We start from the raw sequence: 16,821 nt of genomic DNA on the forward strand, positions 1-16,821 counted from the left end.
TGACTTATGTCTTTGATGAAACTGGTCCCTCTCATCTGAACTGTCTAATTTCTGGCCATTGAATTTGCCTGAACATTCCCTTATTATTCATTAAGTGCCTGTAATGTCTGAAATGATATTCTGCTTTACATTTCTGACCTTGATAATTTTTGTCTTCTTTATTTTTTCTTTGAGTATTCTGGCTAGAATACCATCACTTCTATTGGTCTTTTTCCAACAACGTTTTAGTTTTCTTCTTATTATCATGATTATTATATTCTATTTAACTGATTTATGCCCTTTTACTATTTTCTTACTTCTGCTTGATTTGGACTTACTTCACTCTTCTTTTCCTAGTTTCTTAAAATGGAAACTTTTATTATTTGGAGACTTTGCTTCATTTATACTATAATAATGCTGTCATCCTTCTTCTATGAACTTCTTTAGCGGAATCCCTCAAACATTATTTCTGGAGATAGATTCTTTATTTTGAAAATTAGGCCAAAGATAGTCTCAATTTGGGAAAGTTCTATCTTTTCAACCTACTTGGAATTTTTTAAAGGGGAAATGTCATACACGTTCTTCTTTGTATCCTAACATCGTTTGCTGTTAGATTTCACAGTCTAGTCCAGAAGCATAAGTTTTGCAATAAGTTCTTGCTCCATGCTGAGTGTGTATGGAACCAACCCTCGCCACCTCATTTGAAAATGTCTTGCAGTGTCTTCTTCCAAGATGACAGCATGGAATGGCCTAGGACATCCTTGATGTCTCTGATTTCTGAACGCATCAATTCCTGATGGTTTCTGATTTTTGAACACATTTTTTACGAAACTGTGAAAGATCTGGTATTATATGTCAAAACCATTTACAACTATTTGTTAAAAGTTAAATCCAATGGATTATTGTTACATTAGAAAACAAACTCCTCTCAGCACATGGCAACTCTTCTGTTATATTCGAAGATGCACATGGAAAGGCCTTCTCTGCAGCCACTCAGGTTCTGGCCAGCACCAAGGGTGTTCACAGGTACTGTTCTGCCCCTGTCCTGATAGCTACAATTGTTTCTTCTATAAGCTACAAAATAGATTCCTCACTGTACTGGAGGTGGCTCAACAGAGTCTAGGAGGTGAGAAATCCTACATCAAAGAGTCAGTAAGGTTGGAAACTTCTAGGAGCACTGAGGGAGAACCCATTTGTATTAGCTTTGAGAATTAACCTATGATGGAAAAGAGTTTTTTGGCCCATGGTTGTGGGGGGCCACTCCAAGTTCAGACAATCCTGTTGCTTTGGGCCTCTGGTGAGTTCACTGGATGTGTGCCGTGGGGCAAAGCACTTACAATAATATGAGCAGTGTGACAAGAAAGAGACCCAGGGAGAGAAGAGGGTTTCCCATCCCCCTAGAGAGAGCGCTCCCAGGGACCCAAGCATGGGCACGGACTTGCACTCTCGGTTTCCCTCACCTCTCAATAGTATCATCCTGGGAGCCAAGCCTTTAACAAATGGACCTTTGAGGGCCACTCATCAAACTGTAAAACTGGCCCTTGTGTCTCTCACAGATTTTGGAGGTGGCTGTTGCATTGTTGGGACTCTTGGTTTTACTGACATCACTCCAAAGTCTGCCTTTGTGTGTGTGTGTGTGTGTGTGTGTGTGTGTGTGTGTGTGTTACATACTGGGGATTGAAATCAGGGCCTTCTTACTTGTTTTTAGATTTATCATTGTTTCTCATTCCCTTCATACTGAATTGCATTCCTAGCCCTTTAAATTTATTTTAAATTTTGAGGCAGGATCTCACCAAATCAATAAGCTGCCCAGGCTGGGCTTAAACTTGTGATCTCCCTGCCTCAGACTCCCAGAGTGGAGGGATTACAGGCCTAAGCCATAGTGGCCAACTTCCCAACTTCTACCTTCATCGTTACATGGTCTTCTTTCCCCTATGTATTGCTCTATGTCTTTGTGGCCATTATATGTATGTTGCTATTTTGTATTTTTATTTTCTCTTAGCTCAACATATTTTCTAAATATCACATATTTAGAATGTTGATCTGATATCTTTTGCTGTTGAACTTTAGTTTAATTCTGTTTTGATACTTGAAGTATTTTTAGGTTTATAATATTTAATATTTATTCTAACTTCTATATTGTATTTTCTGCTGGTGCCTTTTTCTATGCTTATTTTTTCTCTCATATTTTTATCTTTACCATTGTTTCTCATTCCCTTTTAAATATTCTCTTAAAATACTTATTTTTAACTATTTTTGGTATTTGCTGTTAAAATTGTAGTGAATGCTTAATAAACTCTAAAGTTAATCAGAACCCTTACTCTGCTCTTCAATAATACAAATTGAAAATGCTTTAATAAATCACCCATCCCCTTTCTAATCTTTCATACACTATCATTTAGATCTAAACTCTACAGAGAAGTTCTTTTAAGAATCTAAATAATTAAACATTATTCTAATAGATTTACACAGTCATTTTTGTTCCTGCTCACTCACATTTTTAATAATTTAATTCATTCACAATTACTTTTAGGATCCAAAAGTTTGCTTCAGAGATCATGTTTCTTCTTTGTTGTTTGCTTTTGCATATTTTTCTAGTGAGCTTTTGTAGGTGGTTATTGGAATTTCCACAGGGTTCCTAGTAAGCTACATCCTTTTTCCTTACCCATGCTCTAAAAGTTGAAAAGGAAAAACCAGATAAAGATAATGGGCACAGTATTTCCACTAGGAGAGAGAAGCAGCATAAGGTGTGCCAAGGTGCTGTTCTTCGAGCAGCCAAATGAAACAGGCTTTCTCTGGGCAGCTCCATCCCAGCAGAAAGGATTGTCTCTGTGGAGTTGCTTCCTTATCTTGAATATGTTTGAATTTTCTTGATTTAAAGGGCAAAGAGAGATCTAGATTTACAGAAATTAAGTTTCCATTAGAGGACGCTATCATGGGTGATACGTGCAAGTGAGGAAGTCACGTTACAGGGTTTTGGGGTGCTGGAGTCTCCTTCTGGATGTGGCTTCTAGGTTCTTTCCGTCTTGAGCAAAGAGTTGGTCAAGACAAGGGCAAGCAGGAGCAAAATTTTATTAAAGGTAGGAAAAGAAACAGGCTCTGACTGGCTGAGGATTTAGCTCAGTAGTGCCGTGATTGCCTGACAAGTGCAAGGTCTTAAGTTTGATTCCCAGTACAAAAAAACCAAAAAAACAAACAAAAAACTCTGAGGAGAGAGTATAGGCCAAGTTAAAGCAGGAAAAGAAGTGCACCCTACAGTGTGAGGGCACCTTGGGCTCTATGCAAGAGTGAACACAGTAGCAACAACTCAGTGTGAACCATCATTTTTGTATCACCCACTCCTCAGGCTGACGTCAGGTCTAGGCCATTCTATGGAAAATCTGCTTACGCTCTTTTGAGAAGTCCACCTGTCTTTAGGAACTGCTCTGCACAGGTCCCTGGGATTTTATAATTAACGGGTCACACCCACTTCCCCAGCCAGCTTCATCACACCCTAATCTCCTGTCTCAGTATCGTTCCCCTTTAATAATGGTAAACTGTTTTTATTTACTTAAAATTATTTTATTGCCTTTTCATTCTAGAATTATTGTTTAAAGAATGAAATTCTAGACTGACTGCTATTTTTTTCCCTCAGTATTTCCCTCACCATTTTTTGATCTTTTATTACTTCTGTGGAGAAGTAGGATATCAGTTTAATTTCAGTTCATTTGCAGATAAAATGTTTTTCCTCTGGCTACTTTTGGAATTTCTTTATGTCTCTCATGGCTTGCACTTAGATTAAAATATTCTGGATGGGGACATGCTTCTAATTTGCTTTCCATGCTTTGGACTTTTTCATGGAAATTATTTCTTTGTAAAATTCTGGATATTTCAGCCACTATCAATTCAAATATTGCTTATTCCCTATTTGTTTTTTTAAATTTAAAATTGGCAAGTTATAATTGTAAATATTTATGGAATCCAAAGTGATATTATAATTTGTGATAATTACAAAGTCAGATAATTAAATCATGCTAGTAAACGTATTCATAGAGGTCTGTTATTCTTTCAGCAATGTTGAGATACTGTACATTATTATTAAGTATATTCACAACACTGTGCAATAGATGCTACCAACTCTTGGTTTTATTAATTATTTTTATTGTCTTTCTAGCCTCTATTTTATTTATTTCTGATTGTATCTTTTTTTATTTAATCCCTCTGCTGGCTTTAATCTTAGTCTGTTCTTTTTTCCCTAGTTCCATGAGGAGCAATATTGCTTGTGATCTTTTTTCTTTTTTGATGTGTTTATTGCTATGAACATTACTCTTAGAATTGCTTTTACTTTATCCCATAAGTTTTAGTATATTGCAGTTCCATTTTCATTTTTCTCAAAATTTTTTTGTTTTCCTTTTAATTTCTCTATTGACTGGCTGATTGGGGAGATGTTGTTTAATTTCCATGTATAGTGAATTTGTTGAAATTCTTCCTGTTAATAGTTTGTCATTTCATAAAATTGAGGTCAGAAGAAAATAGTTCATGCTTTCATTTTCCTTACAATTGTTAAGGCTTTTTTTGTGCTCTACCATGAGATCTATGATCCTGTGTTTGAGAAGAATGTGTATTTAAGCGCTGCAAGATGGGATGTTCTATATATGTCTGTTAGGTACATTTGTCCTAAAATATTCATCAAATCCAATGTTTAATTATCAATTTACTGTCTAGATGATCTATCCATTTTTTGTTGTTGCTGTTGTTTTGGTATCAGGGATTGAACTCGGGTCCTTGAGCTTACGAGGCAGGAGGCAGGCAGCGGAACCACTGAGCTAAATCCCCGGCCTGATTTGTCCATTTTTAAAGTGGGATATTGAAGTTTCTATTACTGTATTGCATCTATTTCTTCCTTCAAATGTTTTAATATGTTTTATGTATTTTGATGCTTCAGTGTTTCATGTATATGTAATTATCTTAGAGTTTCCTTTGTCTGATATTATTACAACCATTCTTGCTCTCTTTTGGTTTGTATTTTGATGGGGTATCTTTTCCTTCCCTCCATTTTCCATGTACACAGGTCCTTGACAGTGATGTGAGACCTGTAGGTAACTGATAACAATTTAACTTTGAATGACTACAATTCTACATTTTATACTCCCCCATTTGATGATTTTATTTTCAGAATTCAAAAAACTGTGTAAGGTGTATATTTTGACAATTATTTTAGCTGCAGTTGTTATGAGTAGTTTATTTTTAAACTTTATACTAGAAATAGAATTGCCTTATGTCCAAGTATTACAGTCTTAGAGTAACTGAATTTTGCTTTGTTTTATATGTACTTTTGTATGCTTCAGATTATTAATTAGTGGCCTTTTGTTTCTGCTTAGAGAATTTTCTTTAGCAGTTTCTATAGGGTAAATCTTAGCTTTTTTTTTTTTTTTTTTTTTTTTTTTTGCCTGGAAGAGTTTTATTTCTCCTTCATTTCTGAAAGATGGATTTGCTGGATAAATTATTCTTGGTTGGAAGTTTTTTCCCTTTCTCTCTTGGAATATATCATCCCACTCTTTTCTGACCTGCAGGGCTTCTGCTGAGGAATCCTGTATTGAACATATTAGAGGATTTCACTATTTAGTGTACTCTGTGATTCTGGACAGACCAGCTGGTATTGACCCCAGGAAGCAGAGCTTATTGTGGGTTCTGTAACTGGCTGGACTTCTGCCCTTGCTCTGATGTCAAGTGAGGATGCTGGCTGGGCTCTGCTACCAAAGGAACTGCTGCTGGGCACTGCAGTGGCTTCTGGTGAGGTTGTGATGGCATCCTGGTATGGGCAGTCTCATTATTTGGGATCTGCACCTGGGCAAGGTTTTAGTCTAGACTTTCAGGTTAGTCAGAGTCATTGCTCTTGATGGGGAGGATCAGAGGTTTTGCGCCTTAGAAATACACAATTTGGGCCGGGGATTTGGCTCAGTGGATTCACCACCTGCTGCACAAGCACAAGGACCTGAGTTCGATCCCTGGTACAAAAAAAAAAAAAAAAAGAAAGAAATACACAATTCCCCTGTTAGGGTAAAGCTATAGGCACAGATTTTGGCTGAATGGAGTAGTTATTTGATCTCTAAGATAAAGTATGTCTAGACCCTACGTTTCTCTAAAATGCATGGAAATGGGATTCTCCCTGACTGAGAAGGGTCATTGGGTGAGCTTTTGGGCTGAGTAGAGTCACTTCTTGACTTTCAAGGTCAAGCAGGTCCAGCTTCTATGCTTCTTCCAAATATGTGGCAATGTCCATGACCCTGTCTGGGTGTGGTCTTGGGGTGGTCTCTGAAGCTAACTGTGGAGACCAGCTATCTAGGGACTCAAGATATGCTGAACTTCCCATGACACTTCTGAAGGCAAGCAAATACGTTTGGCAGGTGGGTCACATAGCTGGCTGGTATCTCTGCTCGGATGCAGTAGTTGGCGGGAGCACAGAGGTACTACCATGAGCATTTGCTTATTGAAGAAGCATCAACACAGTCAGTACAACATAAGGAGGACTTTGTGGCATGAGTGGAGAGTGGTGATAAATATGCTTTGACAACACAGCTCATTTCTTCTTTGGTAACAAAATATTTATAGTATTTTCTATAAACTTGCCACTGAGACTATTTGATATGGAAGAGTATTATTAAAACTTTAGCGGTACAATGTCTTGTAGGCAAACATTTTAAAGTCTTAAGAATGAGTTATTTTACCACTGGTTGAAATTATCTCCTTTCATTCTCATCTGCCTTCTTCTGTAGTAAGCCTTTTCAGTTGAGAGTTCAAATGGTAAATTTCATCATTAGCTTCATATTTTCACTGGATTTAAAGATGGCTTTACAGTCGTCCTGCTGACAGGGCCTTCAGAGACACAATTACAGAAAGTAGGCAATCTGTTACATGATCAGGGAAACAAAACAGGGCTTTGGTGCAATTCAAAGCTGAACATCCTGAGAAGAGCTCTCTAGAAATGACTCATAAATAGTTTCCAACAGGGCTCTAGTCAAATGATGACAAAAATCTTTTAAGTCTCAAATATGTGCAAATGAATCCCAACTTGGCTTTGCATCATGCTTTTCCTTCTATTTGATTCATTTTGAAAGTCAGCATAGTGTCATCTTTGTTTCTTTCAGAAGTAGCGAACACATCCAAACATGGACATATGGAATTACTATGCTTCTGGTGGATGAATTAATCCCCCCAAAGCCTGAAAACTTAAAAGCCAAACATTTGGCATCTTTTCAGCTAGACTCTGAGGCATCAGACTAAGTGGATCTTAATTTAAATGCATGGATATAAATCTAATTGAGAAGACTATTTGTGCATATTATAAATTATTGGTGAACAGTGGATGAAAAGCAGTCTGAATTGTCCATTGAAACCCCCATTCAGGTATTCAGACTGAAGTACTGTGACTGGTTGTGTGCTCAATGTCCGAGTGTTCTTTTTCCATGGGAAAGGAAATTCACATTTTCCATATGCTAACCTAACCAGGTAGAAAATTATTTTTCAGACGCACTGACAGATGACTCTCCATCTACAATGATGGCACTGTTCCAGTATTTCTCTGTTTGAAGTTTTATTTAGCCTCCTTCACTCTAATCCTCTTAGATAATTCTTTGTTAATCTGATATCTAAAATTGATCATGTTCTAAATGAAACTTGTCTTTCCCATTGTTCAATCCCTTCCTTAAGCCTGAACTCTGAGACTGGCTTTGACTCTCTTTTTCCCTTTCTTTTCACTTCTGCATCTCAGATTCCTTCTATTTTGTGCCCTAGGTTTTGTAAAGCCTGTCATCCAATCTCACTTTCTTCTCTTACTGCCCTAATTTAGCCTGTTTCCATTTTTCCCTTGGACCAATGCAATAGGCTATCTGCAAACCTTACAGCTTTTACAATCTCCACAATTCTTCAATAGATCCATGGTTAAGCTGTTAATTTTTTAAATATTCAAATCTAATTATATTATTCTTTTATTTATAAAGGCACATAAATCTCAAACTTCATAGTCCAGAATAAAATCCCAGTTGTGCAGGCAAGCATCAGTTTTTCCAAAACTACTTCTTGCCACTTTATACATCTTTCCAGGCAAATTATTTGCAGTTTGCTGTGCATGGGTGACTTGGATTATAGTTGTTCCCCCAGCTGGTATAATAGTCCACATTTTTCTGTTTGACATGGTATTGCTTATTTTTCAATTTCAAATTTCAGTATCACTTCTTTTCTAGTCTTAGGCAAAACAAAACAATTCCACTCTCATCTTTTACCTTTCAGTATTTTCAATATTATATTTCCATATAGGCTGAACAATACTAACACTATCAAGAATTTTTTATTTAAGTACCATCAAAAATCAACTCCATGGATGAAGAAATAGAGCATAAAATAGTTTATCTGAAGCATACAGGTAGTGTCAAGGCTGACTTCAGTATCACTAGACTGACTCTTCTGCTGTATCAGCTTTGTAACCTTCTTGTGCTATACTGTCTCATCTTCCCATCCTAGTGCCTACCTCTAAAATTATGGTCTTGGGCCAGGTTCTGGGGCAAAAGGATCTCAGACGGAAACATGTTCACAGTAGTTTAGCCTTTATTGGTGGCTCTTTGGTGATCAGTGTTTGAAAAGGAATTTACAAAGCAGAAATCAGAAAGCAACATATTGAACTGTGATGCACTTGCAACAAAAGTTCAGCTCATCCCATAGGGAACTCTGAAGCTAAGATGGCCCAAAGAGTCATTTTATCTCGAAGTAAGTGAGCTGGGTGCTTACATGGCTACATTGTCCAGACAGTGGTGTGGAAGTTACCAGAAAGGAGTAAACTTGGACAGGGTATCTCCTTTCTAAGCTGGACCAAGGGTAGCCAACCCTCCTGGAACCTGGGAATTGGGCTATGGCATGAGAGGGATTCTGGATTGATCACACCCTCAATAATACTGTCTCTTCCTATGTGCATCTTCTCCTTTTGTGCCTGGTAAATTGAGTTCCGCTTCTTTTTCTACTATTCATTTGAAGTTGTGCATTCAATGTTTTAGTGGCTACCCTTACCTTTTAAAATGCATGTTTAATTTGTGTTCAAAATTAATCACTACTTCTTTCCACCTCTCAGTTGACACAGGAATCTCAGAATGCCTTAAGTTAGATCACTTTCTCTCATCTTCCATGTGGTCTTTTCAGCGCGTTACTTCTCTTGTTCCTCTACACTGCCCTCCTGAATGATGATCATGGTTGCATTGTTCACATTCTCCCATTCTTATCATTCATTAATTCTTCTTCTATCTCAGTACAGTTGATTGAATTTACTTCTTCTGGAAATATTTCCTTTAGTTGTTCTTTTGATCTCTTAAGGGCAAATTCTCTTCCTTTTGCACATCTGAAATTATTTTATATGACCCACCCTTGAATAAATCACTTAGTGGGTTGTTGAATTCTAGGTTTCTATTTTCAGCACTTTGAGAATATCACTTGCTTTCTCCTGACTTCTGTTGTGTTGGAGGGGTTTTCAGCTGAGATCAGCTCCTAAAGAGGGGGTTAGCAGAGATCCATTGGCTCCAACATTCCAAGTAGCTGGAAAATGAATGCCTCATTTCTGGCGGGGCATTTTTGTGGTGTACCATACCATCCACTAGAGAGTTGAGTAATCTATTTAAAAAAGGAGGAAAGTAAGATAGGAAGAAGAGGTGGAGAAAAACTCCAGGTGATAGTTTCATATTAATGTCAGAGCTTGTGTGATTCTGTAAAGGCTCTTCTGCCATGAATCTTTAGCTCAGTGGCTGAATATACCAATTTTTAATACTCTTTTTACATTTTTGCAAAGTGCAACATCATTTCCTCCCTTGTCTCCAATGCCTCAACCAGCCCTTGAGGCAGTATTGGTATTCATTATTTACGTTCTGATTTAGCAGAGGATAAATTTTATTTTCATATGAACTCAAGAGGGAAAGCCTATCATAACATTTGTAATCCCATCACACTGAGACAGATTTAGACTTTATGGTGAACAGCAGATGCATCACAATTACTGAAACCTGGAAAACCTCAACAAACTCAGGTAATTATTCCATTAATTCTAGGAAATGTCCTTGGAAGAAACCCCACTAGTGGTATCTCATTATTTCTGTGAAGCACAATGGGTGGAAATACTTCCTCTAATAGTGCAAAGAGGTGGCCAAAGTAAGCAACATGACCAAGATCTAACACATTCTGGTTTGACACTCTCTACCTAATCTATGGTTACCAACTATAAATATTTATTGAGCTATAATCTGTAGAATCTACTCATAACTTATACCTTTGCTTGAAAAATGGATTTAAGATTACTTTTATAAACATGGGAATATTTTTCTAAAAACATGAATGAACTTGAGTAAATAAAAATGAGGGTCAATTAGTGTGAAAATTAATACACACAAATGTCAACCCACAGCTTGACATTGTTAGTAAAGGTGGAAGACATCACGTCACAAAAGTATTCAAATGCAAATTTTGAGTAAGTATCACAGGGTCATAAGTATGACTGGATTGACAAAATCGCTCCGATTGGATGACCCTTCTAATTCTATAAGCCAGGTTAGAACATGGAGAATAAATGAAGAATGTTTTAAATTGTTGTCCCCGTATGTATTTTATTTTAGAAATGTATTGCCTACATTAAGAAAACTTGTTTGCCATCCCTGTTTTTCCCCTTTTTACTCTGCCCATCTCAAAACTCTTTGTTTCTCTTCACCAGACTCCTGCGGCCGCCATGGTCACGCACTGACAGTGTCTCACTATATTCTAGCGGTCTTTGGGAAGATGTTTTTGCACTTGTTTTATTCTTCTTTCATATGGCCACAGAATGCTTGAAACATATTGTGGCCAACCTTCACATCAAACTGAACTTTGGCATGGGAATCCAAGGTTCCTTATTATGTACCTGGTTTTCTAGCTCCATCATCTAGGATTTTGGACAGCACTCCACTTATGATTGGACTGAATAATTTTTTGAGTTGCCATTAGTGTGAAAGTGACACCCATTCTATCATAACAGTACTTGAACTTTGATATTTTCTGTGTTGACAGTATGTATTACAATACCTGTGATGCTGGGCAGCAGCAGGGAGCTATAGCTCCCATTGGCTCTGTGATCCAAAGGAGAAACAACAGGAGCTCACCAGGGTACTGTGTTGCTCAGCTACTATTTTGAGTAGGTTAGCTGTGTTAAATGCATCTCACACTTAAGACATACTCAGTTACACTGTTCCTGGTATCTGGATACTCTTTAACCTGTCTACATACCTGTATGCAGTGAAGTATCCCTCTTAATTATCGTTCATGATGGGTTTTCCTGCACTGCATTGCAATAACACTCTACTTACAACTACAACAGTTACCATCCTAGTGTCCATTAAGCATGAGTTTCTGATATGTAGAAATCATCCTCTATTCTGAGATTTTGCTAAATCCATCAAAGAATGAAAAAGGAAATTCAGCTGAGCATACTGTTTCTAATGCATGATTGGTGGGAAAGGGGAATCAAGTGACCTAAACAAAGTTTAAGATTGGTTCTAGAGTTGATTATGCATATTATGCATAGCTGAAGGTAAGTATATTTCTAAAAGATAACCTTTCATTCATTTCATGCAGCTTTCTTGGAAGTGGTAGGACTCAGGATCTTTTCTTAAATATGGGATTAACTACTTTTATTAACTTAGGCCAGTCAGGAAATCTTAGCAGTTACTCATTATTGAATGAAATGTCTATGGTAGAGATCTCTTCTGTGGGTCTCCTTTTTTTCCCCTCTCCAGCTCCAACTTTAGACAAATAACTTTCTGCACTATTACCATTCAGGTTGTGCCTGTTTACAAAAGGATTTTTTTTGTGGGGGTACAAAAGGATTTTAACACTTGAGCATAGGCTTTTTTAGCACTTCCTGTTTTAGATGGTCCCAGAGGGGCCTGTATGTGTGCATATGTATGAAAGTCTTTCTACCTGCATTCCAGGAAAACACTCTATGGACTTGGTCCTGAGGAATTCATGCAGCCTTAACAATGGATCCCTTGTGCCACAAAATGCCATTGGCAGCAGACACATGGTAACACGATCATTATCTATGAAGTCTAAATCTCTTCTTAGCACACTTTGGGATAATTTAACACTAAATCATACTTGGTTTTCAATGGTTGCCAGAGAAATACCCTGAAATTAGACCATTTATATTGTGATTTCTGACAGATGACCCAAACCAGACTAAATAATTAAAAATACCAGTGAAAATATAGAGTACAAAGGTAATAATTCAAGCACAGTAAGAGTTAATGCAGATGGTATGTGTCATACTTTCTAGCACACTCTGACTTCTGTTGTGGCCTGTGTCATGCAGGCCTCCCAAGAAGAGAAGGCTTTTCTTTCCCCTCTTCTCTTTCATGTGGGTTTAGTGGAAGCATTCTTATTTTACTTTAACCAGGCTATTAGAAAGTGAGATAAGATATTATTTTCTCATTAGCCTGGCTGCATCAGTATGATTGATAGCAGCTTTGTATTTTTACATAAACAAATAAATAACAAAATAAAAGATAGATAATAGGAAGTAGGGAGAGAGATAATTTTCAAACAGGAAAAGGATAAAGAGATAGACGGAGGAGAGGGAGAGGAGAAGGGAAAAAAGATGAAAAAATGAACTAAGGTATGCTGTATACACGTACCAACTCTAGCCAAGGAATATCAACATTATGTACTGCAACATGTACTAATAAAAAGCATACAAAAAAGAAATAATATCAGTAAGACTATTTTCAAACTTTCTGCATTCAATATATGTTCTAGTTTGAATTAGAAGATCCTTTAAGAGGAAAACTTGAAAGTGAAGATTTATTTTGTTTTTCTTATCTGAAATCACCTAAAAATTGAAAATAAATTGTATTGCAGGAAGTATAACTTGAAGGTGTACATATGAGCTATACAGAACAGCAACATAGATTGGATGGTGATGCATCAAATTCCATGCATTTCCTAATTTGGAATAAAAACTTTTAGAAGAAGATGTGGAATTTTGTATTGAGTTTGTGACTAGACATGGGTGTAACATAGAGGGCACTGGCATTTGTTCAGCATTTGCTAACTGCCAAGCCCTGCTGCAAGTTCAAGTCTGATGTTCACAGTACCTGTGCATATTAAGTAGTTATGTATCAGGAACAGAGTGTAACAGAGGCACTGAGGAGTGGAAGACTGCTAATCAGAACTTGCAGTCATTAATTTTATGTACATCCTAAAGAAAATGGAATAATATTTTTTATAAGTCTACGTACGTAATGGTAATGCCTTATTTTTATATTTTAAATGAAATTGCACTTATTCCCATACTGGACATTGATATTTTTTACTATTATTTAATAAACATTAGAGACTTTTCCATTTCTTTATATACTACCCCATCTCATGACAACAATATTTTGTTTTATGGAGCCAATATATTGAGTTAAATAATTTTCATACTGATATACATTTATATCATTCCATATTTTCCTTTTATAAGTTATGCTATAATTCAAATTCTTCTTTATATATCTTGAAATACTCTTGTTAAGTACATACCTGGAAATAAATACTAGAACTGCAACTGAAAAGACAAAAGTATCTGCATTTAAAATTACAGTGGGATGTGAGTGAGATGGGAGAAGGGGAAACTATGACCTTCCTTCCCACCGTGAGTAAACCAATTCAATTTAACAATTCATTGACAAATTTCTTTTGTGAGAAATGCAAGAATTCGTTGAGAGGCTCTGCATCCTGAGTAAGCATGAAACTACACCCTTTGAAGCTGGTTAAGATATTTCAGATGCCCTCTTCTTTTTTCATTGTTTATTTGTACATTTTAGGTGCACAATACAGTTACATTCATCATCGGGATCTTGTACCTTTACATGATATATCTTAGTTCTTATTTTCCCCCATTCCCTTGCCCTCCCTTCAACCCCTCCACCCCTCCCTGTTTACAAAGGCTTTGTTTCCATTTTTTTCCTTTTCTCATATTTTTTCCTTTCCCTTATTTCCTTTCCCCTAACCTTCCCACTCCCCGTAACCCTTTAGACTTTTTTTTCCTATTTCACATTATCAATTATACATTTTGATCCTTATTTACACTTTTAGTTTCTCACACCAGAGAAACTATTTGGTATTTACACATGTGCATCCTATTTATTTTACTTAAGAGTATGGCCTCAATGTGCATCCATTTAGCTATAAATGTCTCCAGTTTCTTGTTCTTTATGGCTGAGTAGTACTCCACTTTATAAAAACACATCTTCTTTATCCGGTCTCCAGTTGATGGGCAATTAGGCTGTTTCCAAGCTTTAGCTATGACAAACTGTGCTGCTGTGAACATGAGTGCACATATATTGCAGTGGTATGATTCTTTTAATTCTTTTGGGAAGATACCTAGCAGTGGAATAGCTGTGTCAAATAGGTCCTCTAATCCTAGTTTTTTGAGGTATCTCTATATTGATTTCCACAGTGGTTGCACCAGTCTGCACTCCCACCAACAACAGAGAAGGGTTCCTCTCTCCCCACAACCCCAGCAGCATTTGTTATTGGTTGATTTCTTGATAGCAACCATTCTTTCTGGGGTGAGGTGGAATCTCAGTGCTGTTTTCATCTGCATCTCTCGAATGACCAGTGATGTCAAACATTTTTCTTTATGTTTATTTGCTGCTTTTACTTCTTTGTCAGACCCCCTCTTACCATAAGCCCTACCCCTGACACAGCTCCATATAATTGGAAGGTAAACACCCATCTCCCTTCTGAGAGAGAAAGCAGTAGAGTATGTGTTCAGTGCCCCAGATTTTCTGGGATCTACCCAGAAGACTGGCTTCTGCTTCAGCCCTTTTTGAGTTCTTATGGGGCCTGGCATAATCCAGTTGCCTGGGAACAGACAAAACAGAAATGATAGTATGGACTGGAAGTTGCTATAAGCCCATACCCACTCCTCCTCACTCAAGACAGAGATAGTGAACAGATACTCCAAGTTTCTCCTGGAAGGTGAGGAAGTGGCAGACCACATGTTCAACTACACAGATTTTCTTGAGGCCAGTCAGAGGACTGCACCTTTCCAGTTTGCCTCAAACACTGGTGGAATCCCCATTTGGAGGTCAGTGCGATGATTGATAGTGATGTAACTATTTACCATGGGCCCTTTCCCTGGCTCAGCAAAGAGTGAGTAACCAAATGCCTCATCTCAACTTCTTTGGGGAGGAAGAACTGGACAGAATACCCAGTGATCAAACTTTTCTGAAGGCTGCCCAAGGAACTACCTGGCCTCAGGCTTACATGTCTTAGTGTGTTAACAGGGCCTAGTATACTCTAGATGCATTAGGCCCACTAAGAACCAAGAAAGTGAATTGGATTATACAAAGATTGGAAAGGCTCTTAGACTGTCTGACCGCGCAGTATGATGAGGGTCTTTGTATAAGGCCAGTCCGTGAGGACTGAGGAAGGTGGCTTTTTTGTCTAATGTGTTAGATATTATGACAGCAGCAAGGAAATGGTAGGAAATATGGCTCCAAAAAGGAAATAAGATAAATCTACAGAAACTGACCCAAATGAAATGGAATTATATGATTTACATGGCAGAGAATTTAAAATAATCATCATGCAGCTGAACACCAAAGTCAGTAGAACGATATACAAAGCCAGAAATTCAACAAAGGTAAAGAAAGTATTAAAAAGCACCAAATAGAGATTCTGGAGCTTAATAATACATAAACTGAACTGATTCCCCCCTCCTCCCAAACACTAGAGTGTTTCACTGCTGACTGTATGAACCAAAAGAAAGGATCTGTGAGCTTGAAGACTGGTCATTGGAAATTATTGAGTCAGAAGAGTAAAAAGAAAAAAATAAGAATGAAAAAATGAATAAAGCCAAAAAGATTTATTTATCAATATTATACACTCTATGAGTTTCAGAAGAAAAAGAAAGGAACAGAAAGCATATGAAATTATGACTGAAATCTTTCCAAATCTATGAAACAAAATGTTTCATAGATTTGTTTTAGGAAGTAAAAGCTTTGAATAAAATGAATTCAGAGAAACCCATACCAAGATGGATTATGCTAAAATAACCAAAATTAAGGAGGAAATTTTGAAAGCAGAAGGAAAAACAAGTTGTTGTGTACAAGTGGAACTTCATGACCATAAATAGATTTTTTTACAGGACAGAAAGGAGTAGAATGATGCATTCAAAATCCTGAAAGAAAAAAATATCTTCCAATCAAGAATATTATTCATAGCAAAACTATTCTTCAAAACTGAAGTAGAGGAAAGGACATAAGACTTGCCTTACAAGAAATGTTAAAGGGAGTTCAACCTGAAACAAAAGGATGTTAAATATCAGCAATGTCACATAAGTATAAAACCCATCAGTAAAAGTAAATATATGGATAAACCAGAAGATTGTATTATTATAATGGTGATAGGTAAATCACTTTTAATTTTACTATAAATTCCAGAGATAAAAGAAATAACTACAAGTAAAAATAAGTTAGCATATGGACACTAAAACAGATATAAATTATGACATAAATATAAAATCTTAGGGGGAAGTTATAAATATGTAGAGATCTTATGTACAATTGAAACTAATATGAGTTTAAAATAGACAATTGTAATAAGATATTACATGTAAAATTCATGATGAAAAAAAGAAAATGTCTATACAAATTACATACACACACACAGAAAAGAATCAAAATATACCAACATAAAACATCAATAAAATACAAAGGAAAACAGCAAAAGAATTAAAGAAGAATAAAAGAACTGTACAATAAAGAGAAAACACTAATGACAATAATTAATCATTCCCTATCCTTAATTACT

Source organism: Heterocephalus glaber, unplaced genomic scaffold, assembly GCF_053883595.1.
Source record: "Heterocephalus glaber isolate CG9 unplaced genomic scaffold, H.glaber_assembly_v1.0 deba00000738, whole genome shotgun sequence".
In the NCBI taxonomy this organism is placed as follows: Eukaryota; Metazoa; Chordata; class Mammalia; order Rodentia; family Bathyergidae; genus Heterocephalus; species Heterocephalus glaber.